Source organism: Heptranchias perlo, unplaced genomic scaffold (assembly GCF_035084215.1).
Source record: "Heptranchias perlo isolate sHepPer1 unplaced genomic scaffold, sHepPer1.hap1 HAP1_SCAFFOLD_55, whole genome shotgun sequence".
Lineage (NCBI taxonomy): Eukaryota > Metazoa > Chordata > Chondrichthyes > Hexanchiformes > Hexanchidae > Heptranchias > Heptranchias perlo.
In genome coordinates this window covers 1,037,534-1,062,428 of record NW_027139570.1, presented here as the reverse complement: position 1 = coordinate 1,062,428, position 24,895 = coordinate 1,037,534, and the positions used below count along the sequence as shown (strand labels likewise).

Sequence of the window (24,895 nt, the reverse complement as noted above, 5' to 3'; positions counted from 1 at the left end):
GGAGTTGTTTCTTTACCAGCATTGCTTTATTGGGGCGAGGGGTATTTGAGTTTGTACCGGGCAATCTGTAGCTGTCCATTGCTAATTGATCTTCAATTGACACAATACATTTCAATTAAACTATCACAAAAAGACGGACTATTCCTGCACCCACTCCCCGCCCCCCCTCCAATGTTCCAACTTACTCCATTTCTCCATCGCTGCTTCTGCCAATCTCTCACTCTGTCTCTAATTATAAATCTGTCTATCGTGCTCTCTTTCTCCGAATTTTATGTTTCTTTATCTCTTTCAACTATATCCATTGTTATTTTCACCTTATTAAAAATCAGTATCAATCTCCTTCGACCGATTCGAATGTATCATTGTCTCTCCACTGCTTTAAATGTATTTTTTCTATCTATCTATCTCTCTATCCATCTATCTCTCTATCCATCTGCCTATCTATCTATCTTTCTATCTATATATCTCTTTATCCATCTATCTATCCATCCATCTGTTTAACTATCTACCTATCTATCTATCTCTCTATCAACCTATCTATCTATCTATCTATCTATCTATCTATCTATCTATCTATCTATCTATCTATCTATCTATCTATCTATCTATCTATCTATCTATCTATCTATCTATCTATCTATCTATCTATCTATCTATCTATCTATTCATCTATCTCACTATCTATCTATCTCTCTATCTATCTATCTCTCTATCTATCTATCTCTCTATCTATCTATCTCTCTATCTATCTATCTCTCTATCCATCTATCTAATTATCCATCTGTCTCTCTATCCATCTACCTATCTATTTATATTTCTATCTATATATCTCTCTATCCATCTATCTAGCCATCCATCTATCTATATATCTCTCTATCCAACTCTCTCTATCTATACATCTCTCTAGCCATCTATCAATATGTAGACTTACCTATCTATCGATCTCTATCTATCCATCTATCTATCTATATAGCTATCTATCTTTTTACCTTTATCTCCCTATGTCTCTATATCTGTTTCTCACTCCACCTGTTTATTGCTCTGTTGTTGTTTCTCTATCGCTTTCTGACTCTCCTTCTTCATTACTCAAGTTTATCAAATAGCTTTCTAATCTTTATCAAAAAAATGCAATATTAAAGCATGAGGTAAATTAGCAAATTACCAGGTGGGGTGGACTCAGTATGTTGGTCTGTGAAGACGTCAACGACCCCTCTTCCTTCTTCAGGCTGCTGATCACAGAAGTCTCCCTGAGCAGCTTCTGGAAGAAGAAGCGCGATCACTTCTCGTCCTGCTCCACGGAGCGGACTCTGGAACGAAAGATAATCTTTGAGGTCCCTTTAACTGGATGGATCACACCGTGAGATCACAAGGTGAGGCCCCTTTAACTGGACGGTTCAGAGCATGAGATCACAGGATGAGGCCCCCTCAACTGGACGGTTCACACCGTGAGATCACAGCATGAGGCCCCTTTAACTGGACGGTTCATACCGTGAGATCACAGCATGAGGCCCCTTTAACTGGACGGTTCATACCGTGAGATACGGTCTGTATTGCACTGTATTGCTTCGAAATTGTGAAATTTAATTTTAACTCTGTGTATTCTTAAATTTTATGCAGTAATGTATGTTTTGTAATAAAAAAAATTCGCAGAAACTTTCGATTCAAACGGGAATTGAACCTCCACACGTTATCCATTGCTCCACTGGCCCAGTTTTCAAAAAGCATGCAGTAACTCACACTTCCACAACGCTGGAGAATGAGCTGTTCCTGAGTCAGTCTCGGTCATGCCCACGCGATTCCACGAGTCCGGAAGTGTCAAAAGGTGCACGGTGAACAATCACCAAAGAGAGAGACATGAGCTGCTTCCTTTCGATCGCTCAGCTTGTCGAGCGGAGAACTATAGTACAATTAACAGATCAAAGTTTGCTGGTTCGAAGTAATAAACGTGCTTTTGGAGTAAGTAGCTCTCGGCCATTCTCTTAACTTTACAGGCAGCCTATAGCTTAACATGTTGGCGCTGAGGCACAGGAGACCTCTATTCCTTTGTCAAACCTTAAAGCTTTCTGTGTCTGTCAGAACACGGCTGTTTTGTTCGAGCATTTGCCTCTGCTCACCAGCAGGGAGTGCCTTTGAGCAACAACACTTCAAACCGCTTTCAGGCAAAAATGTCTTCGATCAGGCAGACAGACAGGGCTCTCGCTGCTCCCTCAAGCTCGGGGCCGCTGTTCCTTTCCTGTGATCTCATCTATCTTCCGCAGGCTCGGGCTATTCTCAGCATCATTCACGATTACTGTGGCTTCCCGTTCTGCTGTTGCTCACTTGCTTATTCTCGAAACCACCGATTGGAACAAAGTATTGATTGTCGTCAGGCAGGGGGCCAACCCAAGGCGAGATTTCTCTGCTGAACGTGGAGCTGCTTGGAGGCGAGTGCGAAACAACTACTGTGAAGGGCATTGAATAAAGGTGGCAGTAGCAACATGGATACAGAATCGGTTAAGGGACAGGAAACAGAGTAGTGGTGAACGGTTGTTTTTGGGACTGGGGGGAGGTGGACAGTGATGGTCCCCAGGAGTCGGTGCTTTGACCACTGCTTTCCTTTATATATGTTAATGACTTGAACTTGTGTGTACAGGGCACAATCTCCAAATTTGCAGATGACACAAAACTTGTAAGGGTTAAAAACAGTGGGGAGGATAGTGATAGACTTCAGGAGAATATATACAGACTGGCTGCATGGGCGGAAACATGGCAAATGAAAGTTAACGAAGAAAAATTCGAATTGATGCATTTCGGTAGGAAGAACGAGGAGAGGCAATATAAACTAGAGGGCTTAATTCTAACAGTGATACAGGAACAGAGAGATCTTCGGGTATATGTGCACATATCATTGAAAGTGGCAGGGCAGGTTGAGAAAGTGGTTAAAAAAGCATACGGGATCCTGGGCTTTATAAATAGAGGCAGAGAGCACTAAAGTATGGAAGTCATTAGAAAACACTGGTTCAGCCACAACTGGAGTATTCTGTCCACTTCTGGGCGCCGCACTTTAGGAAAGATATGAAGGCGTTAAAGAGGGTGCAGAAGAGATTTACTAGAATGATTCCAGGGATGAGGGACTTTAGTTACGTGGATAGACTGGAGAAGCTGGAGATTTGATAGAGATTGTCAAAACCATGAAGGGATTAGACAGAGTGTATAGAGAGAAATCGTTCCTATTTGCAGAAGGGTGAAGGAGCAGAGGGCATAGATGTAACATGATTGGCAAAAGCACCAAATATGACATGAGGAAAAACGATGGGGCGGTGGAGTGGGACCAGCTGGATTGCTCTTGCACAGAGCTGTTGTGGTCTCGATGGGCCGAATGGCCTCCTTCCGTGCTGGAATGTTTCTATGATTCAAGTCGAATGCTCGCTGAGCAGGTGAGAGATATCAAGATAGATTCTTGCATTCTCCACTCACCTTTTGACTTGGGTCAATTGTCCAGAAACAAAAGTGGCGTCAGTTTTCAGCGAGCCCATGGTCCATGTGCTTCTTAAGCTTCACTGCGTGCTACGGTACAGAGAGGTCAAGGGGCAGCAAATCTTTTTGTGTGCTGCAGGAAGCAAAAATTCTTGATTTTGGTCTTGAGCAAAGATGGAAAAAAAAAAGCTTAATGATGCCTTCTCTGAGGATTGAACTCAGGACCTTCAGATTATGAGACTGACGCGCTGCCAACTGCGCTAAGAAGGCACTTGATGTATAAAACTCCAGGCAGCACTATCAAGTAGGACAGTTTGCAAGGTGTAAAATCATAAACTAATCGGCAGTTTGCAAAAACTCTCCATCCAGGTGGAAATCGAACCAACAATCTTCTGAATTTTGGTCAGACACGTTCCCCATTGCTCGACTGGCCAAAGGTGTGGAGAATAAGTCGGAGCTCACACGCTCACAGCGCTGCGGTATGAGCAGGGACCGAGTCAGTCTCGGTCATGCCCACGCGTCTCCACGAGTCCGGGAGTGTCAAAAGGCACACGGTGAGCAATCACCAAAGAGAGAGACCTTTGCTGCTTCCCTTCAATCGTTCAGCTGGTAGTGTGGAAAACTTGTAGAGATTCAAACTTGAAAGCACAATCACTCTTAAATCGTTGGTTTAATTCTGGCTCAAAATAATGAACGTGCTTTTGGAGTAAGCGGTATTGAGCTCAAGGCCGCATTCTTAACTTTACAGACTGCTTACTGCTTCAAATGTTGGCATTTGTCCTTTCTCAAACCTGAACGCGTTCTGTGTCTGTCCGAACACGGCTGTTTTGCTCGAGCATTTGCCTCTGCTCACCAGCAGGGAGCGCCTTTGTGCAACAACACGTCAAACCGGACTCACTTTCAGGCAAAAAAGAATTCTGTCAGTCTTTCGGACAGGTCTCTCGCTGATCAAAGGAGTGCGGTTGAGCGGCAATTTTATTTTCAAAATATACTTTATTTCATAATATTTAATGATACCTGCAGTTCAGGGTAAGAATCGCAATTTCAATTCAAAACAATACAAAACAGATCGCACTCACTATGATCCCGTTATTTCAATACAATACACAGTGTATACAAAGTACAGGACATATCTTATAATACATTCCGTATAATAAAAGGTGGGATGGCTTTACACGGTGCTCTTTCCCCATAGGGCCCTTGCGTAGGCCGCAACGCGCCTCAGTGCGTCCCGCAGCATGTTCTCCTGGACCTTGGAGTGTGCCAGTCGGCAACACTCGGTCGTGGACAGCTCCTTCAGCTGGAAGACCAGCAGGTTTCGGGCGGGCCAAAGGGCCTCCTTCACCGAGTTGATGGTCTTCCAGTAGCAGTTGATATCTGTCTCGGTGTGCCTCCCGGGGAACAGTCCATAGAGCACAGCGTCCTGTGTTACTGAGGTGTTGGGGATGAACTGGGACAGATACCAACGCATCTCTCCCCACACATTCTGCATGAAGGTCCAGTCCACCAGGAAACAGACGACGGTCCCATTCCCGCAGCCTTGAAGGCAGCTCGAGGTGATGCTGAGATTCCATGCGTGTTGGAAGGACCGCACTGGGAGGGCCCTTCTCACCACCATCCAGGCCACATCCTGGTGCCTGTTGGTCAGTTCTGGCGACGAGACGTTCTGTCAAATGGCATCAACCATCTGGTCGGGGAACTGGTCGATCGGATCCACCCTCTCCTTTTCCTGCAGAGCCCCCTGAACGTTCCACTGTCTGACGGCCTTGTGGTCGAAGTGGCTCCAACTCAGGAACTTCGACACCTGGGACAGGTGGTGGGGGACAGTCCAGCTGAACGGGACCTCCTGCGTCTGCTCGGTTGGCTGGAACCAGTTTTCTCAGTGTGTTGTACATGGTGTCCCTGTGGACGCATTCTACTTAGGACCTGCAGACAAAGTGGAAGAATGCTCGGGTGACTGTAGTGACGGAGCTGTGGGGAATGGGCCAGATCTGTGCCACGTAGTACAAAAGCGCGAGTACCTCACACTTTATCATCTGGTTCCTGTTGGTTTTGGAGAGGGATCGTCCCCCCACCATAGCAAGCTTCTGTTTGGCCTTGGCGATGCGCTCTTCCCATTTATTGGTGGAGTCCTGAGACCCCCGAACCCGATCTCCAACACCATCAGGTAGTCGGACCTGACGGTGAAGGGAACAAAGGATCGGTTCTCCCACCTGCCACAGAACATGTCCTCACTCTTACTGCAGATCACTCTGGACCCCAAGGCCAGCTTGAAACGATGGCAGATGTCCATCAGTCTGTGGATCGACTGCTGATCATATCAAAAGACGGTGACGTCCTCCATGTACAGGGAGGCCTGAACCTGAGAGCCTCCGTTGCCTGGGATCTTCACCCTACCTAATTACTCTGTCCTTTCTGATGGACGCAGCAAATAGCTCGACACAACACATGAACAAGACCGCAGAGAGAGGACAACCCAGTCTGACTCCAGATCTGATCGTAAAACTCTCCGACTCTCGCCCATTGATTAGGACTGTGCAATGGATGTCCATGTAGAGCAGTCGGATCCAATCGCTGAACCAAACCCCATTTTGGATAACACGTTAATCATGTAAGCGTGGGATATTCTGTCGAAGGCCATCTCCTGGTCCAGGGTGATGACGCATGTGTTCACCCCTCTGTCCTGCACGTAGGCGATCGTTTCCCTGAGCAACGCAAGTCTATCAGAGATCTTCCTGTCGGGTACAGTTACAGGTCTGATCCGGGTGGATCTTCCGCTCCAGAACAGATTCGAGCCTGTCGGCGATGGCCTTCGACAGAATCTTGTAGTCAGCATTTAGCAAGGAAATGGGTCGCCAATTTCAGATTTCTTTCCTCTCCCCCTTCCGCTTGTGGATGAGGGTGATGAAGCCTTTCCTCATGGATTCTGACATGCTACTTGCCAGAAGCATACCCCCGTACACTTCCAGTAGGTTTGGGTCTATCCAGTTCCACAGAGCCGAGTACAAGTCAACGGGTAAACCATCGCTCCAGGGAGATCTACTCTTCTCGAAGGACCAGACGGCCTTTGTTAGCTCCTCCAAGGTCAGTGACCAATCCAGGCCCTCCCGCTCGCTCTCCTCCAAGAGAGAGAGGACAGGAAGGATTGGGAGGCCGTGTTGTCTCTGGGCTTCGCGTCATAGAGCCCGGCATGAAAGGACTTGCTGATTCTCAGTATGTCGGTCTGTGAAGACGGCACCGAGACCTCTTCCTCCTTCAGGCTGCTGATCACCAGAGGTCTCTCTGTGCAGCTTATGCCGAATATATCTGCACAGAGTCTGAACAGAGATCAGACATCGCACACGGAAAGCACAGATGCAGGTCCCATCCCTATTTTTACATACTGATGAGTTAATTTAAAATGTTGAATAAAGGTTGTGCACCACTAAATCCCACATCCTCCAAATCTGCAGGCCAGACCTCACCAATCCGCCGGTCTGAGAGTCCGTGCACCAAAGTTATCTGCTGATTCACCAGAGGCCTTGGTGCAAGAGGTGGACTGAAGGAGGGACATCCTATATCAGCGGAGGGCAATATATCCTCCAGACATACATCCAAAAGGTAGTGGGAGGCACGAGGGGATGAGGTCAATGCCAGGCGCACAGCATCATGAACATGGATGCAGTAAGGAAGAAGTTAAATGCTTTGACATGAGTGGTCAAGATGAGTGAGGTCAACTGTCAAGTGGCGTCTCCTACCAACTACACCAATAGCCGCACCCATTGCTCCACGCACGACACACCCCATCACCCACATACCAACAAACTATTTCCATCGGTACTAAATCTTCTCACCCTTACCCACTACCACCGTTGCAAGCCGCCCACCCACAACTCACAGGCCACACACACTGGCAGCTATTCAAACATGATAGGAACATCACCCAGACACACGTCCCACTTTCTTGCAGGAGAAGCTGGCACATATCAGGAGGCAGCAAGTGGCGGTGGCATTTTGCCCCTCGAGCCTTTTCCACCATTCGATCAGATCAGGGTGGACCTGTGACCTAACTCCATATATCCGCCTTAGCCCCACATCCCTTAATACCATTGGTTCACAGAAATCCATCAATCTCAGATTTAGAATTCTCGATTGAGCTAACATCAACTGCCGCTTGCAGAACAGCGTTCCAAACTTCTCCCACCCTTAGTGCGTAGAAGCATTTCCGAACTTCATTCCTGCACGTCCTGGCTCTAAATGTTTGGCTACGTCCCCAAGTCCTAGCTGAGGTACTAAATGAGTACTTTGCATCTGTCGTTACCAAGGAAGAAGATGCTGCTAAGTCACAGAAAAAAAGGAGGAAGTTGAGATACTGGATAGGCTAAAAATTGTTAGAGGAACTATTAGAAAGGCTAGCTGTACTTAAATAAATAAGTCACCCGGTCCGGCTGGGATGCATCCTAGATTGCTGAGGGAAGTATGGGTTGAAATTGCAGAGGTTCTGGCCACAATCTTCCAATCATCCTTAGATATGGGGGTGGAGTCCAAGTACCGGAGAATTGCAAATGTTACACCCTTATTCAAAAAAGAGTGCAAGGATAAACCCGGCAACTACAGGCCGGTCAGTTTAACCTCGGTGGTGGGGAAGCGTTTAGAAAAGATAATCCGGGACAAAATTCACAGTCATTTGGACAAGTGTGGATTAATAAAGGAAAGCCAGCATGAATTTGTTAAAGGCAAACCGTGTTTTACTAACTTGACTGAGTTTTTTGATCAGGTAACAGAGGGTTGATGAGGGCAATGCAGTTGATGTGTATGTGGACTTTCAAAAGTTGTTTGATAATGTTCCACATAATAGGCTTGTCAGCAGAATTGAAACCCAAGGAATTAAAGGGGCAGTGGGAGCATGGATACGAAATTGACTCAGTGACAGTAAACAGGGAGTAGTAGTGAACGATTGTGTTTCTGACTGGAGGTAGTGTTCCCCGGGGGTCGGTGCGGGGACCACTGCTTTTCTTGGTATACATCAATGACTTGGTATTGGGTGCACAGGGCACAATTTCAAATTTTGCAGATGGCTCAACGATTGGAAGTGTCGTGAACAGTGAGGAGGATAGTGATCGATTTCAAGAGGACATAGACAGGCTGGTGGAATGGGTGGACACGTGGCAGATGAAATTAACGCAGAGAAGTGCGAAGTGATACATTTTGGCTGGAAGAAAGAGGAGAAGCAATAGAAACTAAATGGTACATTTCTGAAGGAGATGCAGGAACAGAGGGACCTGGGGGTATATGTACAGAAATCTTTGAAGTTGGCAGGATAGTTTGAGAAATCGGTTAAAAAAGCATGTGGCGTCAAGTGCTTTATAAATACAGACATGGAGGACAAAAGCAAGGAAGTTATGTGGAACGTTTATAAAACGCTGGTTCGACCACAACTGGAGTATTGTGTCCAATTCTGGGCACCACACTTTAGGAGGGATGTGAAGAAGATAGAGAGGGTGCAGAAAATATTTACTACAATGGTTCCAGTGATGAGGGACTTTAGTTACGTGGAGAGTCTGGAGAAGCTGAGATTGTTCTCCTTAGAGCAGAGAAGGTTAAGAGGTGATTTGATAAAAGCGTTCAAAATAATTTCAGGTGATTAGCAAAATAACAAAAGGCGACATGAGGAAACCTTTTTTTACACAGCGAGTTGTTATAATCTGGAATGCACTGCCTGAAACGGTGGTGGAAGCAGATTCAATCATGGCCTTCAAAAAGGAATTAGATAAATGCTTGAAGTGAAAAACTTTGCAGGGCTCCGGGGTAGAGCGGGGGATTGGCACTAACTGGATTGCTCTTACAAAGAGCCGGCACGGGATCGATTGGCCGTATGGCCTCCTCCTGTGCTGTAACCATTCCATGATTCTCTGATTTTGAAGTGTAGTCATTGTGGTCATGTTGGAAATGCTGCAGACAATTTGTTCACAGCGAGATCCCACATACTGCAATGAGATGAATGACCAGAAAATCGGCTTCAGTGATGTTCATTGAGGGATAAATATTGCCCAGGACACCGGGACGAACTCGCCTGGCCCTTTTCGAACAGTGCCGTGGGATCTTTGACATCTACCTGGGAAGGCAGATAGGGCTTCGATTTAACGTCTCGTCTGCAAGGCGGCATCCACAACAGTGCAGCACTTCCTCAATACTACCCCTTCGACAGTACAGCGCTCCTTCACTACTGACCATCCGACAGTGCAGCATACCCTCAATACTACCCCTTCGACAGTACAGCGCTCCTTCACTACTGACCCTCCGACAGTGCAGCACACCCTCAATACTGCCCCTTCGACAGTACAGCGCTCCCTCCGTACTGATACTCCGACAGTACAGTGCTCTCTCAGTACTGACCCTCTGACAGTGCAGCGTTGCCTAAGTACTGGCCCTCCCGCATTGCAGCACTCCCTCACTACTGACTCTATGATAGTTTAGCACTCCTGCAGTACTGCCCCTCTGACAGTGCAGCACTCCGTCCATACAGCCCTTCCGGCAATGCAGCCCTCCCTTAGTACTGACCCTGCGACAGTGCAACACTCACTATGTACTGACCCTCCGACAGCACTGAGCTCCCTCAGTACTGATCGTCCATCAGTAGTGTGTTCCCTCAGTCCAGCACCCCATCAGTACTGCCCCTCCGACAGTGCAGCACTCCCTCAGTACTTACCCTCCGACAGTACAGTGCTCCCTCAGAATGGCACTGTGGTGTCTGCCCGGAATATGTGTTCAAGTCTCTGGAGTTGGACTTGAATTCACAACCTTCTAAATCGGAGGCGAGACTGCTGCCACTGAGCCACGTCTGAGACCTGAAAGGGGGAGAGGGAGATGGAGGGGCTCAGGTTGTGCTTTCTGGAACGTGGATATGGCTTGAGGCACGGCTGTCAAAAGTAGGGCAAATGGACTGCGGATGCACAAGTGACCGCAGGTGGAGGAGCAGAGTGTTTGCGAAGGGGTGTCGGACTGGAGGAGGTAACAGAGATAGGGAAGGGTGAGGCCCTGATAGATTTAAATGTAAGAAGGAACAAAAATATACTACAGGCTTTGGAGATTGGAATCCAATGCAGGTCAGTAAGGGCTTTGGTGATTGGTTAGCCGCTCACCAATCAAAAAGCCAGGGGTAGGGATGGAATCTGTGGCAAGGATGTGGAGATTTTGGGGCCAAAGTTCATGACTTCCCAATTTTTACCTGCAGGAAATTGTGGCTCATCTAAAACAGAAAGTGGGTCTGACAACGCAAAGATATTGGAAGGGTCAAGAGAGGCGGTGGTTTTGTCAGCGTCCATCTGAAAGCTGGTCCATGTCTGTGGACTGTATCACCAAAGGGCAGCATGTGGATGAGGAAGAGGAGGGAGGCAAGGATTGAACCTTTAGAAACATCAGAGATAACGGTGATAGGGTGGGAAGAGAAGCTTCTTCTGGCTCTGATCAGATAGGTGAGTGGAACCAAGAGAGGGTAGTCCCAGCAAAAGAGGCCAGTGTCCGATGAATGAGATGGTGACGGGTGGGTTGTGTGCAGGTATGAAGATGTGCAGTAGTGGGACATGGGGGGTTTTAAACCCAAGGATGAGTAATTTAAATTTAAGGGATATGGAACTGTGAGCCAGTGAGGGTCAGTGAGGCCGAGCAGGACCTGGTGCTGGTTGGACACGGGCAACAGAGTTTTGGACGAGCTCACGTTTATGGAAGGTGGAGGTTGGGTGGCCGGTCAGGAGTGCATTGGAGGAATGGAGTCTGGAGGGGACAGAGGCATTGATGAGGGTTTCAATGGCAATGGGCTGAGGAAGGAATGGAGGCGGGTGAGGGAATCACAGGGCCTTTGTGAAGGAGGTCAAATCGGGTCATGAGCTCAGCTCGGTGTTACACGGGACCAATTTTACTGGAGCCGTTAACCAATGTGGAATAAACGGGTAAACAGCTGCAGTAAAATAGCGGAGAGAGGAATGTCAATGGGACACGTTCAGTGTCCGTCCCCTAATATCACCCACAGTCATTTCTAGGCTGCAATCCTCAACCTGCCCTTTAACTGTCCTCGTGTCAGAGACACACAATTCATATTTTAACTGGAAACTGCAGGAACAGAGTGAAACGGGTCTGCTTGTGTCCCTGGATTCAGTCTACACTGCGAAGAATCGATAACATTTATAGATGAATCACCAGGAGTGAACATGGTCAATACAATTATATAAAAACTGTAAATGGAGCCGCTCATTATTATTGGATCAGTCCTGCATGAGAACAGATTTAAACTTTATTCCTGAGAGAGGTCTGATTAAGATAATAAGCTGGGATTTGAGATATTTGTCTTTTATTCACCACATTATTTACATCGGAGTCAAAGCTGCTGATATAATGTGTTTGTTAAACTGACTGTAACTAATAGCAATGGTCAGGAGTATAACCGTGTCAGTGGAGACTTATCCCCTGTATAAATCAGGGCTTGTTGGAATGGATCAGCTCAGAGTGTCTGCCGAAGCCGAGGTTTCCAGACCAACAGAAGTCAGTGCTTCTCACAGAAATGGGATATCCAGTAATAATTCGGATAGTACGTATTTATTATCCTGTTCTTGCAGCCATTGGAGTTCCAGGTAAGCCGTTATCTCAGCTGTTAAAGGTGTAAATCGGTGTTGACTCTGCTGCTGTGCTTGGCAAATTGTTTTTTGTCCCTACATATTTTACACAGTCACTTGTTCTGTTGTAATGGTTGAATTATAGAATGTGTTAATTCTCTGCTCTTTCGGTATTGAGGTGCTGCATTATATCTGTCATGAATTTGTCCATCCAACCCTGGCATTGTTACTGCATTATTCTTTGTACTGAATGTATTGGGCTAAGAGTTGGTATCAGACCATCGGGAGCTGATAACAGTTTCTTGTTGTGGAACTAACCTGTCCTGGAATATATTTTCATCAATGTGTTTGCAGTGATTGATAATGAGACAGCTCACGGTCTCAGTGTTACAAGGAGGCAGTGCAATGTCCCCCTCTCAAATAACATGCTTCAGTTTAACTGGGATTTCAATGTATTTATTGGTGATCACTGTTATGAAATATTATTTCATTATGTGTGTATCTGACGCCGCTTCAGATGTCTGGTTACTGAACTGGGTTTGCTGCTGACTCTTTCACATCTCCTTCTCTGCTTTACTGTGGATGAATTCACTGACTGTCACTGGACTTCACTGTAAAATGAAATGTTTTAATGTTTTGTGGTCTCAATTTGCACTGACCCTGTTGGAATCAGCAGCCCTTCTATGTACCTGTAGGTTATAAGTATGATGTTGGTGTTTTGTAAATTGAACAGTCCCGCCATCTGTCCCTTTACTTTATAATTACTGGAGAAGGAATCTCAATTATTGTGAGATCTGCCTGGGAGAGGGATTCGATTCGGTTTATTCCATGATTTGTGGATGAAGAGAACAGTGTAGGTGAACAGGTGGAGACTTTAATGATCTGTAGAAACATTAAACTATTCCACAGAGGCTTCACTATTTAACAAACTAACACTGAGAATAGGATCGGTGGAACACGGGGCTGGTGAACAGAATGCAGGCACAGGATGATAGGATTTAATCGGATATGAAAATGAACTTGAGAAAGAGAGTGGAGTGAGTGATAGAGAGGGCAACTGAGAGGGAAAGCGAGAGGCTGTGGTGTGAATAATTCATCAGAATGAACTGCTGAAACTTCCAGTACAATTAACCAGAGAAAAAATGACTTGAAGGTGTTATTATGATGTGGTCAGATTGGGTGAGTTTTTATTGTGGGACTCGCTCTTTATGTTTATATCCCTGTCAGGTCCTCAGTCTGTTTTTGTGAATGTTCCTTGTTTTCCAACTTAACACTAAACATAATTAAAATTTGCTGAAAAAAATATAATCAGAAACGTCTTGATCGGAATGAATTGTTCGGATACAGTACGTTTAAGTTAGGTGAATTCAATAAACAACGAGGTTGATTTAATTAATACTTTTAAATTTAATTTCAAGTGAATTACAAAGTAAATTTATTGTACACATTTTATATCGACACAGGTACCCTGATATCAATAACCACAGAAATGAACTATTGAATGTAATAGTTGGATTGTGTTAGTGGGACCTATAGATTAGATTTCGTCTAACATTGTGCTGCAGTCTCTCCCTGTGAATCCCAGCCTCTCCTCTCACTGCATTGAATCCTCTGTCTCCTCATCCGTTGCTTCAATTTGTTCGCTTTCCCAAACCATCTGCTCCTGACACCCGTTCAGCTCCTACATGTCCTTTTCCTTGTCTCCCTCCCAATCTCACTCACTGGCTCGGGCTCCAGCTGCCTTTCCCATTTAGTGCCAGCCGCTGTCGGCTCACTTAACCCAGAGCAAGAAACCAGATGTACCTACCCCTGTCCCCTCACATTCCCCACCCTTCCCCCTTTTTCACATCAGTCTGGAACCCAAATCCGGCTTTAATCAGCTGGATTCCCGGTGTGCAAAACCCCTTCTCCATTCCCCACCGGCACTGTGCCCTCACTCAGCCCTTCCAGTGGATCCGGTGCTCACTTTATTCACTTTCTGCATCCATCTCTTAATTCATTACTGAACATTGTGTTTAAAAACATCCCTTTGACCGAAAGTGCTGCCCAGGTCAATCAATCACTTTCCACCGTTTGATGCAGCAACAAAGCTGGAAATTTCACCTCAGATCCTCTCAAACTGCTGCTTTCACTCCAGGTCAGATCAATAATTTCTCTGCTTCCTTTTCACTCTCTTACAGTTAACTTGGTGGCGATTGTGATCCTGTCCCGAGGAAAGTGCGGTCTCTCCAAATGTATCAGTCACTACCTGGTGGGAATGGCAGTGGCCGATCTTCTGGTCGTTATCACTGATCCGATATTGAGTCAGATTACTTCGATTTATTTCACAATGTCATTCCTGGACATCACTCCCGTGTGTAGTTTTATTATAGTCTTGAGTTTTGTAACCACGAATGTTTCTGTCTGGTTCACGGTCGCTTTCACCTTTGATCGATTTGTGGCCATTTGTTGTGAGAAGCTGAAAACTAAATATTGCACCGAGAGGACGGCGGCTGTGGTTCTGGGAACAGTGAGTGTGCTGGGCTGTTTGGTGAATGTCCCCTGGTACTTTACCAATGAACCTTTATATATAATTGATAATGCTCCCTGGTTTTGTGTGAGTAAACAGAGCTTCCGTACTTCCCCCGCATGGGCCGCATTTGACATGTTTCACCTCATTTTAACCCCTTGTCTCCCGTTCTGTTTGATTTTTCTGCTCAATGTTCTGACGATCAGGCGTATTTTAATGTCCAGTCGAGTCCGCAGGGGACTCCGGGGCCGCAGCAATGTAGAGAATCGAAGTGATCCAGAGATGGAGAACCGAAAGAAATCCATCATTTTGCTCTTCAGTATCTCGGGTAGTTTTATACTGTTGTGGCTGACATATGTTGTATTTTTCATTTATGTGCGAATTGCAGACATTCGGTCTTATTACTCCTTCACTGACCCTGGTTATATCTCAGAACAGACATCAAAGATGCTGCGGCTTCTCAGTTCCTGCACAAACACGTGTATTTATGTCCTGACCCAGACTAAATTCAGAGAGGAGCTGAAGAACGCGGTGAAATACCCACTCAATCTAATTGTTAATTTAGTGAAATCATTGAAAGAGCTGAAGGGTTTCAAGCACTAGAACTAAATCCCATTTCATACTCCATCCCCTACACTTCCCGGGGGATGGAAAGTACATTTTATATTAGCAGCACAGAGCCCTGAAATTATCTTAAATCTGATTCTGAGATTATATTTTATTGATAATCTCACCTATTGAGGCAGGGTTTGCTTTGCAGACAACACGTGAATTGTTGTTCAAAACGACGGCACCAAAGAGCTCAGCTGGACTTTAATTAACTGACCGCAAGACAAAATGGGCAAAGCTGGAAATCAATGTCACTTCTGTGGACCTGATCAGGATGTGTGTCCTTCACATAAATGGTGAGAGAGATGGAGAGGGGAAGGGAGAGAGGGAGAGAGAGAGGGGAGACAGAGAGAGGGACAGAGAGAGAGAGGGGAGGGGGAGAACGGGAGACAGAGAGAGAGTGAGAAAGAAGGAGTGAGGGAGCGAGAAAGAGGGAGAGAAAGGGAGCGGCAATTAGGGAGAGACAGAGACAGAGAGAGGGAGACAGAGAGAATGAGAGAGGGAGAGTCAGATACAAAGAGAGATTTGGAGAGAGACAGAGAAAGAGAGACAGAGAAAGAGAGACAAAGGGGAAGAGAGAGGGAAAGGGCGAGAGAGGGTGGGAGAGAGAGAGGGAGAGAAAGAAGGAGAGGCAGAGAGACAGAGAGGGAGATATAGAGAGAGGGAAGCGAGGGAAAGAGAATGACAGAGAGAGAGAGAGACAGAGAGAGTGGCACATAGATTGACCGAGAGAGAGACAGAGAGAGAGACCAGGAGAAAGACAAAGAGAGAGGCAGGGAGAGAGAGACACAGAGAGAATGAGAGACAGAGAGGGCAGAGAAAGGGAAATAAACAGATAGATAGAGAGGCAGAGGGAGAGAGACGAGAGACAGAGAGAAGGACAGACAGAGAGAGAACACAAGGACAACATAAATGTACCAATTAGAAAAGTGCAGAAATAAAGAGAGGCAGAGACAGAGTTATTCAGAGACGGAGAGAAATAAAGAGTAAGTTATTAAGACAAGAGAGAAAAATAAAGAGAGAAAGAAAGTATATCTATATATATATATATATATATACATATATATATATATATATATATTTATACTTTCTTTCTCTATATATAATGAGAGAGAGACACTGCCAAATAATTACAAAGGAGAGGAGAGGTTAATAGACAGAAGAAATCAATTCAAAATAACGAGAGACTGAGGAAGATTCAGAGCAAGAGAGTGTCAGACATAAAACGACAAAGAGAAAGAGGAAAAGAGGAACAGAAAGCAGGGAGAAAATGGAAAACAGGATAGAGGGGGAGAAATACAAATATTAAAACAGCGACTGAGAGAGATGGAATGAAATACAGAAACAGATGCAAAGAAGAGTTCGAGAAGTCAAATAGAAACAGAGAGAAAGAAGTAGACAGAAGTAGAGCTGGAGAGAGTGAGAAACAAACAGAATGATGTAAAGACAGATGGAAAGGGAAGGAGGAAGAGACAGATAGAAAGAAGGAAAAGGGAAAAGTATATGCACAGAGAGAAACAAAGAGAGAGTTGAAGCCGGGAGGCTGCACAACAAAGTCACTCAGTCTTGTGTACCTGACCCTGACCATTACTTACTGCAGGGGTTTCCCAGCTGTCCTGTGTCGTAAAAAAATCATCTGATAAACGAAAGCCTGAGATTAAATCGGCTTCAGCATGTCTGAAGGAAAAGGACGATTAAAAGGAGAAAGGGCTGTTGGAAGGATTGTTAACGACACGTTGTGAAAGATCACACAGCAGAGGATAGATCACCATAGTAATAATAACGATTCCAGGAGGGCTGGAGATGGTTTGAACTCCTGCCGGCTTGACTTGGTTACGTTGTGGACACTGAGAGAAAACAAGTGAAGTGTCAATCAATCATGGGTTGTATTTGTAGGAACCTATTTTTGATCAGCTAACGTCCAAGAAGTGTGGTTCTGTGTTACAAAGAAGCTGGGCAGAAGTTGAGTGGGGAGAGACGCAGATCCACCACTGCTGCTCCAAACTCACCTTTCACTTCCTGGCAGCACCACCTCACCTGGAATCTTCATGACTGCTCGCTACCTCCCAGCTTGATGCCTCGATGCTGGTTTACAGATTGCCTGTGAAGCAGATGACCTGGATGCCAGAGTAAGACAGGCTACCCTACAACGGTATCCAACAAAATACCTGGAATCCTCCAGACAAGCTTGAGTCAACCACAAGGATATAACTTTCGTTATCAGCTTATTCGAAGATAGACATTGGATTTCCAAACGGTTATTCATTTTGGGAATTCAGAATGTGTAGTTTTATTGGTGTTAAAGCAATTCTAAATCGGGTATAATCCCCAGATGTTGATTACATTCTAATGTAATTTTTTCTAGTGTATTAAGAATAATAAATGATTGTTTTGTTCATAAAGCCATGGCTTGTGCCTAAAGTTTCTTTCGGAGAAAGAGCCCATTATTTAAACATAAATTTTAACCTTTTGGAGATAAAAAGTCACTGCCCCAAATTAAAGTATAAAATCACTTTGCACCTTTTTATTCCTCCATCTGTACCATGTGTAACTTTCCCAGTGAGCTGCTGGGATTCTGTAATAAATCACAATGTTCTCTTACCCCTTCTGCTGTCTCACTAAACCGGGCAGAGACCCGCAGCACTCTCCTGTTCTGTTACTGTTACAAATACTGTTATTGTTTCAGATTAAAGAAAAATATGAAAAATGTAGAATTAAACCAAATCCCAGATCAGAACTACATTCAGATTGAATCCAATTTTACTCTGATTTATTTAATAGAAGCTAGAATTACATTCTCTACACACATGGCTCATTTGACCTTTCCTCCGAATGTCTGGTCTCTCCTTCTCTGTAAGAATTAAGTCCAAATAACCAAATATTAATCCATTTTTTTGCAGAAGTTCACATTTTGGTCCTTGATTTCCTCACTGCTCCGCTGTCTTTGTGTTAAACACCAGCTGGTGCCAGTCTCACTCCGTTTGCATCTTTAACTATCGTTCAGCAGTGATTTAACAGGAACAGCAAATGAACCCTCTCCGTGTCTCACAACACAGCCAGCTTCATCTTGCCCCTCAGTAAGATGGCTGCCTTCTTGGTGGCCATTAGGTTTCAGGATCAAGGCGCCCAATTTGTTCAAGCTGCATGGCGGCCAATTTGTTCAATATGACCATCTTGTCCCGCAGTAATTTGGCCGCCTTGCCCCTCAGTTAAATGGCCGCCTTGCCCCTCAGTTAAATGGCCGCCTTGCCCCTCAGTATGATGTCCAGCTTGCCCCTCAGTAAGATGTCCAGCTTTCCCCTCAATAAGATGACTGCCTTACTGGTGTCCATTTTGTTTCGGTTTCATGACATTGAAGTTGTTGTTCATAGTTTTATGGTTTCATGGTAACTATGGCACAAGAGGAGGCCTTTCGCCCCACTGTGCCTGTGCCAGCTCTTTGAAACGGCTGTCCAATTCGTCCAATTTCCCCCTTTGATCTTTCCCCACATCCTTTATCGAGGCTTTGTAAGAGTAGTTGTATTATGTAAATATATATATTTATGTATATATGCAAATTGATGTTGTGGTAGTTGCTGTAAGATATTAATACAAGTTGTTGTCGATAAAGATTGTCTCTCAATCTTTTACTACTTAGTTTCTTCTCCTTTATAAACTGGGCTTTGTTTCTGTGTAATTGACTGTTGCTGAGAGATTGTCCCTGCAACTGATGAGGGATCATGCCGTGTGTTAGGTTTTTGAAAAAACTTTTTGCTTTGGCTCTTTTGAATGTCATGAATTTTTTTGAACTCTTTGGCTGATTGGAAAAAGCCACAAACTGTAAGTTGACCACAAACTACAGGCTTTCTCTCCACAGGGCACTGACCGAGGCCTTCACCACAGGCTGCACCCAATGACACTTACATGAGTTTTGTCTGGGTCACTGTGGGATCAATGGGTGCGCTGTGGGGTCACAGGTTGCTGTTGGATCTCTGGGACACTGCAGGTTAACTGGGGTATTATGGGATCACTGGGACACTGTGAGATCAGTGGGACACTGTGGAATCATTGGGTTAATGTGGGAGCACTGGGAAACTGGCGACCACCTTGTTTAAGATGACCGCCTTAATGACCGCCATTTCGTTTCAGCTTCATTGCAATTCAGGAGGAATTTCATTACCCATTCTATGTAATATGTAATACATATATAAAACACGTTATTTTATATGCACACGTTGTTGTAAATAAAGAAAGTCTCTCAAACGTTTACACAAATGCAATTTGATACTGGTACCTCTGGGTGCACCGTGCAATCACTGGGGGCACTGTGGGATCACTGGGATCACTTTGAGAGAACTGGGGCACTTTGGGATCACTGAGACACTTTGGATCACTGCGGCAATATCACTGGGTGCACAGTAGGATCACTGGGTCACACTGCGATCACTGTAGGATCACTGGGTGCACTGTGGATCATTGGGACACTGCGCATGACTGAGTCAATATCACGAATGCACTGTGGTATCAATGGGTCACTCTGCAATCACTGTGGGATCACTGGGTGCACTTTGGATCACTGGGACACTGTGGATCAATGGGGCACTATCACTGGGTGCACTGTGGGATCACTTGGTCATTGTGGGAACACTGTGGGATATTTAATTATCCAGGTGGGCCGAATGGCCTGTTTCGGTGACGTGCTGAATTCTATGTAATATTTATATAAAGATATATTGTATTGTATTTTATATTAGGAAGTAGCTGTTGTAAAACAGAAATAGTAGTCGAGCCGAATGGCCTCTGTACTGTGCTGTACTGTACATTCGATGTTAAATATATATACACATAATATTTGATTATACTTGTATTATATTTTCTACTGCAGAAGTTGTTGTCAAATAAGAAATTCAGGGGAACTTCTTTACCCAGAGGGGCTGAATGGCCTGTTTCTGTCCCGTGCTGTATTGTATGTAATATATATATAAAGATATGTACGGGGTTAAATTCGATAACCCCCGAATCCGTGCGCGGGGGTCGATTAACCCCCCAGATCATGAAGCTGCACCCGGTCATTGAGATGCAGACAGTCCGTGATATTGGTGCTGCCTGGTGATTTGCCTGATTCCTGCGAGCAGTCAGGCCTGGCTGCGCTGTTGAACCGCTTCTCACCAGCAGGGGGCCCAGATATTGCGTCAGTGCTTCGCACCTCTGAAAGGCAGGCTGCACCTCACAATGTCAAAAATTTGATTCAGATACAAACCTCCGGGGTCATTTCTTCTCGTACAGTTCTGATTGGAAGTTTATTTTGAATTAAACAGACCATTGCTTAAAATGACTGGCTCCCAGTCACTGTTTTGAAGGCATTTATCAGCCTGTCTTTTTCAAACTGGTGAGTCTGTTTGGAATCTCTGAGAATGTTAATCAAGTCGACAGTTTCCATAGTTTGTGAGAAAAAGACAACAAAGAACGAGGATTATCGAAAGTTCAGTCACATTTTCGTATAGTATTTGTGAATTATTTATTATTTTCTTTTCCAATAAGGATCTGGTTGAGCTTTACAGTAAAACTATTGTCTTACTGCTACTATGTTTTTTCTCTCTTACTGTTTCATCAATTTGTTTGACAGTTAAAGTCTGAAACAAGGCCTAGTGTAGTGTGAATCTACACCCTCTGAAGAGCAGGCACTATTCATTATCTGGAGCCCTTCAAATGTTACATTGATATCAGGACAAGCGGAAACACTGAGACATTGGGAGTGAAGCCTCAACTGACAGAGGAGCTGCTTTATCAAGCTTAGAAATATATCTGATTTTAAATCAGCAAAATTTCACTTCATTAAAGTCGGCATAAAGACAACTATCTCTGAACTGTCGCCACTATCTGAAAAACAGACATTTTACTGATCGGGGAATAATGATCTTGTTCAAACTGTACAAAATAAAAATCAATTGTAATCTTTTTAAAATAACGATCTGACATAAAGCATTTTCCAACCAAACAAAAGTACCAAGCATTCCCAGGATATTGAGAGATTATGTGAGTGGGTAAAACTGTAGCAAATGGAGTTCAATGTGGGGAAATGTGAGGTCATCCACTTCGGATCTAAGAAAGATAGATCAGAGAGTTTTCTAAATGGTGAGGAGCTCGGAACTGTGGAGGAGCAGAGAGATTTGGGGGTCCAAGTACAGGAATCATTAAAAGCTAGTGGAGAGTTACAAAAATAATTAAAAAGGCGAAGAATGTCGGCCTTTATTTCAAGAGGGCTGGAATATAAAGGGGTGGAAGTTATGTTCCAGCTGTACAGAGCTCTGGATAGACCTCATCTGGAGTTCCTGCATTCAGTTCTAGGCACTGACCCTCAGGAAGGATATATTGGCCTTGGAAGGGCTGCAGCTCAGATTCAGCAGAATTATGTTTGGGCAAGATGAGTTAATTTATGAGAGCAGGTTGCATAGACTAGACTTGTATTCCTATGAATATAAAAGGTTAAGGGATGATCTAATTGAGTTGTTTAAGTTGATTAAAGGAGTTGATAGGGTAGATAGAGAAACTACTTCCCCTGGTGGGGAATCCAGAACAAGGGGGCATAAAATGGATCTCGGCCGTTCAGGGGTGATGTCAGGAAACATTTCTTCACACAAAGGGTCGTGGAAATCTGGAACTCTCTCCCACAAAAGATTGTTCAGGCGGATTTCAATACTAAATTTCAAAAGGAAAATTGATAATGTTTTGTTAGGCAAGGGTATAAAGGATTCTGGATCGAAGACGGGTAGACGGAGTTAAGACACAGATCAGTCATGATCTAATTGAATGGCGGAACAGGCTCAAAGAGCCGAATTGTGTACTTCTGTTCCATTGTAACAGGCTCGAGGGGCTGAATGGCCTACTCCCTTTACTAGGCAACACACTCGACGGGCTGAATGGCCTCCTCCTGTTCTGTATAATAGGCTCGAAAGGCTGAATGGCCTCCTCGTGGTCCTACTTAACACGCTCGAGGGTTGATTGGCCTTGTTCTGTTCCAGTGTAATCGGCTGGAGGGTCTGAATAGACTTCAGTTACCAAATAACTGGCTCGAAGGGCTGAATGGCTCCTCCTGTTCCGATGTAACAGGCTGGAGGGGATGATTTGCCTCCAGTTCTGGAGTAACGGGCTCGAGGAGTTAAATGGTCTCCACCTGTTACTGTATAACAGACTCGAAGGGCTCAATGTCCTCCTGCTGTTCCTGTCCTACAGCCTTGAGGAGCTTGCCGCCATTTGTCCAACATGGTCGCCTTTCATGCTGCCATTTTGTCTTAGAATGTCGCCGTACTTGCCGCCAATTTGTCCAAGATGGCAACCGTCATGCAGGCCGTGTATCAATACACATACATATAAGTTATAAATTCAGGTTGTTGTTCTTGTAGTAGTATTTGTTGTATTGGTCTAAATATAGTGACTGCCACCCTGGGATCATTCTGGTGTGACTGGTTGCACTCTGGGGTTACTGGATGCAATCTGGGAACCCTCGGTGCACTCTGGGATCACTCTGGGGTGACTGGGTTCACTCTGGGATATGGCGTGCAATCAGGGATCACTCTGGGGTGACTGGGTTCACTCTGGGATATGGCGTGCAATCAGGGATCACTCTGGGGTGACTGGGTTCACTCTGGGATATGGCGTGCAATCAGGGATCACTCTGGGGTGACTGGGTGCATGCTGGGATCTCTGGGTGCACTCTGGAATCACTCTGTGGTGACCAGGTGCACTCTGGAGTCACTGAGGTTTCACTGGGACATTCTGGGATCACTGTCGTATCACTGTCGACACTCTGCATGTTAATTTTAGCCATTTCTCTGTACTTGCCGCCATTTTTTCTAAGATGGCTGTTGCACTTGCCGCCATTTTGTCCATGATGGTAGGCCGTTCTTGCCAATTTTTTTCCAAGATGGCCACCGTACTTGCCGCCATTTTGTCCAAGATGGCGGCAGTGGTTGACGCCATTTTGACCAAAATGGCTGCACTCATTGCGGCCATTTTGTCTAAGATTGCAGAAACTCTGGCGCCATTTTGTCCAAGATGGCCGCCGTACTTTGCTTGTGTAAATACATACATATATGTTATAAATACAAGTTGTTGCTGTTTTGGTAGTAGTTGTTGTTGTGGTGGTGTAAATATAAAGACTGCCACTCTGCAATCCCTCTGGTGTTACTGGTTGCACTCGGGATTCCTGAGTGCATTCTGGAATCACTCTGGAGTGACTGGATGCACTCTGAGATCCCTGGGCGCACTCTGGGATCAATTTAGGTTGACTGGGTGAATTCTGGGATCCCTCTGATGTGCCTGGGTTCATTTTGGGATACTGCGAGCACTCCGGGAGCACTTTGGGGTGACTGGGTGTACTCTGGGATCCCTGTGCGTTCACTGGGACATTCTGGGGTGACTGTCGTATCAATGTCGACATTCTGCATGGTAATCTCTGCCATTTTATCCAAGATGGCGGCATACTTGCTGCCATTTTGTCCAAAATTCCGCCATGCTGGTCGTGTGCAAATACACATATACGTAGTATATATATATATATATTTATTCTATTTATTATAAATACGCATTGTTGTTGTAGTAGTTGTTGTTGTGGTCGTGGTCTAAATATAAAGACTGCCATTCTGGGATCCCTGAGTGCTCAATGGGATCATTCTGGGGTGACTGGGTGCTCTCTGGGGTAAAAGGAATATTATGCGTTCACTGTGGTATCACTGGGGACACTCTGCCCGGTACTTTCCGCGATATTGTCCAAGATGACTGCCGCACTCGCGGCATTTGACCAAGACCGATGCCATACTTGAGGAAATTTTGTCCAAGAAGGCCGCGTGACTTGCCGCCATTTTGTGCAAGATGGCCGCCACACTTTCCGCTATTTTGTCCACGAATCGATCATGCTCGACGTGTGTGAATACACACACACACATATATATATATATATATACAATAAATACATGTTGTTGTTGTTGTTGTGCCTCCCTGAGATGGGACCGGCCAAGGCCACATCCAGAGGGGACCGATCGAGACCTTCCCCAGAGGGGACCGATCGAGACCTTCCCCAGAGATTACCGACCGAGGCCTCCTCCACAGGCTGCACCGAAACAGTGCCCAGTGAGTTCGGTCTGTTCACTGCCCTGGGGTTTAATTTCCTCTCTGGGCCCTGGTTTTGGGGCCTCGGTTTAACATGTTCCTGTTCGATTGTGACCGATATCTAGAAGTGAATGATGCCTCATGTTGCTCGCTGAACTGTCTTCGATCTCCCAGTTCAGATTGAATGAGTTCACCTCACCGACCATTAATTAGGATCCCCACAGGCGACTGATTGAAGGGCTGAAATTTCTTTCTCACCAAACCGTCAAAGAAGAAATCGGACAGCAAATCATGCACAACAATGGTTTATTGACTTGGAATTCATAATTATCATAATTTAATCATTGAGTACACCAGTAATAATCACATATAAACAGTTGTAGACAGGGTCATCCAGCAATTTTAATAACTTAACTAATCGGCAGATACTTAACACAATGAATACCGATTGTAAAAGCAGCTGAGATTATCACCGTAATTCAGCATTAGTTGGATCACTGATTATCACATTATAATTTAGATCAGTGTCTGAAACGAGGGCAGATTGGTCAGGTTAATTTAGGATTCACTATTTAGATATCTGACAATTAAACCCCATTCGATCGCCAGCTTAAGGAACAGATGAGAGAATAAAATCACCTCTGGC

General features: G+C 45.0%; 1 non-coding gene across 1 annotated transcript; it reads right to left on the bottom strand.

The window, feature by feature from the left end:
* Positions 1 to 3,653: 3,653 nt before the first annotated feature.
* Positions 3,654 to 3,726, bottom strand: trnam-cau (transfer RNA methionine (anticodon CAU)). Its single transcript has one exon. It is a non-coding gene; the product is annotated as a tRNA-Met (tRNA).
* Positions 3,727 to 24,895: the final 21,169 nt, after the last annotated feature.